Source organism: Amblyomma maculatum, chromosome 1 (assembly GCF_055883805.1).
Source record: "Amblyomma maculatum isolate TAMU_Amacu chromosome 1, ASM5588380v1, whole genome shotgun sequence".
NCBI lineage: Eukaryota > Metazoa > Arthropoda > Arachnida > Ixodida > Ixodidae > Amblyomma > Amblyomma maculatum.
The window spans coordinates 390678392-390681957 of NC_139344.1; positions in this window are offsets into that span (position 1 = coordinate 390678392).

Here is a 3566-nt window from a genome sequence, read left to right on the forward strand (position 1 = left end):
CACACTGGGTGACATGATGTCCAAGTACATCGCCTCCGACCACTCCGATTGGGACAAGATTCTCCCATTTGTAACCTATGCCTATAACACCGCCGTTCAATCAACTACCGGATTCTCACCATTTTTTCTGCTGTACAGGCGTGAACCTTCGTCTCCACTCGACACCATCCTCCCCTACCGTCCTGATATGTCAGAGTACACATCACTTTCAGCAGCTGCCAGGCACGCTGAAGAATGTCGCAAGCTGGCTCGCTCGCTTACTTCGGACGAGCAAGCCCAGAAGAAAGCGCACAGCGACAGTAGCCACCCTGTGCATCAATTCTCTCCCGGTGCTCACGTATGGCTCTGGGTCCCATCGACACCACCAGGTCTTACCAGCAAGTTTACTGCCAAATACCACGGACCATATCTAGTGCTCCAACAGACGTCTCCCGTCAATTACCTTGTTGAACCGCTAGCCGCTTTCACCGACCTTCGTCGCCGTGGGCGTGAGATTGTTCACGTGGACCGTTTGAAACCCTATTACGATACCGCTATCCTTTCGTCTCCTTGAGTCGCCAGGATGGCTCCTCTTTTCTATTCAAACTATTTTATCATACCCCCAATAACCAATAATATGCCAGGTGTCAATAAGCTTATTGATGGTATCAATTTTCACTCTGCTCCGGGATATGACTGTATTAATTTAAAATTCTTAAAAAGCACTTCGGCTTATTCTTTTATAATGTTATCAAAACATTTCCAGCAATCACTTGATCATTCAGCACTTTCTAATGAGTGCAAAATCGAAAAAGTGGTTCCAGTCTAGAAATCTGGCAGTAAAGCATCCCCTAGTAATTATCGTCCAATATCCCTTACCAGTACCTGTTGCAAAATGTTCGAACATATAATGTTCATTAACCTTGTTAATTTGATTGAATCTAACTCGTTTTTTTTACGTCACGTCAGCTCAACATGGTTTTCGGAAATCCTACTCATGTGAAACACAGTTAATATCATTTACACATGCTCTGCATCACATACTAGACATCTCATCACTAGCTGACTGCATATTCTTAGACTTTTCTAAAGCGTTCGACAAGGTCTCTCACAAACTACTACTTCACAAACTATCAAATCTGAACATTGACTGTAACTTATTGAAATGGATTGACTGTTTTTTACTTAATCGCTCACAATTTGTCTCTGCTAATGGTTATAACTCCAGCTTTACAGAGGTGTGTTCCGGAGTTCCACAAGGTTCTGTTCTTGGTCCTCTTTTATTTCTTATTTACAATTACGATCTTCCTTTTCTCGTAAACTCTCATATTCACCTCTTCGCTGATGATTGTGTCATTTATAGAGAAATAACCAATGCTAACAACATTACATTACTTCAGTCAGACCTTTCTGCTATATGTAAATGGTGTAAAAATTGACTAATGCAGTTAAATATTAGCAAATGCAAAGTCATGCGCGTATCTAGAAAAACTTCCTCCCCACCCCACTACTACAGCGATAACATTTCCTTGGATTCAGTTCCGTCATACAAATACCTCGGCGTCCACATTACTAGTAATCTCGAATGGTCCCTTCATACCGAGAACATAATTAAAAATGCTAATCGCATGCTAGGCTACTTACATCGCAACTTTTTTAATGTTCCTTCTCCCTTGAAACTGCGTTACTATACAAAACATCAATAAGGTCAAAACTCGAGTATGCTTCACCGGTATGGGACGTCCTACTCACGTGAACTTAATTACTGATCTCGAGATGGTCCAAAACAACTTTGTACGTTTTACCCTTGCTAACCACAACCGAACAGCCAGTATAACAGCCATGAAGACTAATTTGTGCCTCCCACTACTGGCATCGCGCAGAAAAGTTTTCCGCATCACCCTGTTCTACAAGTTGTACCATCATCCCGCTCTTCGTGATCGCCTCATTCCCCGCCCAATTTATGTATCCGATCACATTGACCATCAGCACAAAGTAGGAATTTTATCGTGCAACACGACATGCTTCTCGTAATCTTTCCTGCCGCGAACCTCACATGACTGGAACCACCTTCCCGCAGAAATTGTTGGCATTACTAACTATGAGCAGTTCCGCGTAGATCTAGCTAGCATTGCATACTCAGGTGCTATTTGGCATTCATGTACGAACTGTATTCTCTTCATTTTTGTGTATTTACCACTCCCCCTCTGTAATGCCTCTGGCCCTCAGGGGTAATGTAGATAAATAAATAATAGTATTGGTAATTTAGGGGATATTAGTGGCTGTCTTGAGGGAAACGAAAGAAAAAAAAACACGGGGAAGAGCACATAGTTCCACACGGAGACGGCCAGTCTTGGCAGTGAATGTCCGGCCGCAGGGGTAGCGTACGTAACGCACGTCGCAGTTTGCGAAAATTATTGCAATCTCACTCGCTTGCCACTATCTGAAAAGATAACTCATTAGCCTCGCAGGTAAAATCATATGGATGCTTGTTAATTGCAAGATTGTATGAAATGACAATTTAACGTGATAGCGTAACAGACCTTGTTTACCGAAAATCCGGCGTCGTGGTTAGCGTTGTGAGCGAAAAATTGCAAGCATGGCACTGGCAGGCATTAGCTGGCCGTTGACATGGCCACGCACTGAATGGCCATATACGGTTGCCTGACGTTACGCTTGGCAGGAGCTGCCCACTCGGCCCTCTACATCAATACGGGATGGTGATATTAGAATCTGCTTGCCAGGACCCTTGCATTCACGCTACATTAATTCACCCTTGCGTTCACGGCCACCCTGGCATATTTATATGGCTTGGTTGAAGCTGGCTTTATATGTGATGGGGTAGTCTACGCTATCGCATCGTACCCACAAAGGCGGAGCTTAAGGGCCCCCCCCCCCCCCCCCCTCCCTCCTATTATTTTACCAGCTAAGTGATAAGAGACACTGCTAGGCGATGCTAGAGCTGAGCGCGAAAATCAAATGACGTAACTTAAGCTTCATTTCAAGAAAAATTTGTGCCTTGGCCGTCTAGCTCATTCTCTGTTTGCGCAAATGAGCAATAAGCTCCATAATATTTGGCCTCCGGCTTGACCTCAATATTCTCTCGGTTCTTGACTAAGGGAGGGCTTATTGTTTACGTACTAACCAAACTTGTCCGCTGTTGCGGGCGATTGCATGACACCATTTACAGACATGCCATTTCGTTCATTTCATTAGCCTCGTTTTCATATTTGTGGTTTGCCGTGAATCGTTTTCCTGCAAAATCCAAGGTACTGCATCTTGTTTCATGATCTTGAACTCACTCTAAGCTCCGTGGAAGGACAATATCGGCCCATTCTGAGCGCTAATAGGACCGACGAGTTTAGGCTATATATCCCAATTACTCACATTGTTTTTGCGCGGTCTTTGCAAGAGGAGAAAAACGAGGCTTTCCTCGGCTAGCACCGGTGCGCCCGATAAACTCGATGAGTCTGCGCTCTATACATTAAAAAGAAAGCGAAAAACACTGCGCACGCAATGGACGCGTACAGCACGCTGATGTAGGGCAGGCATTAGAACTCCATGGCACCACCGGGGCTTCGCAGCAT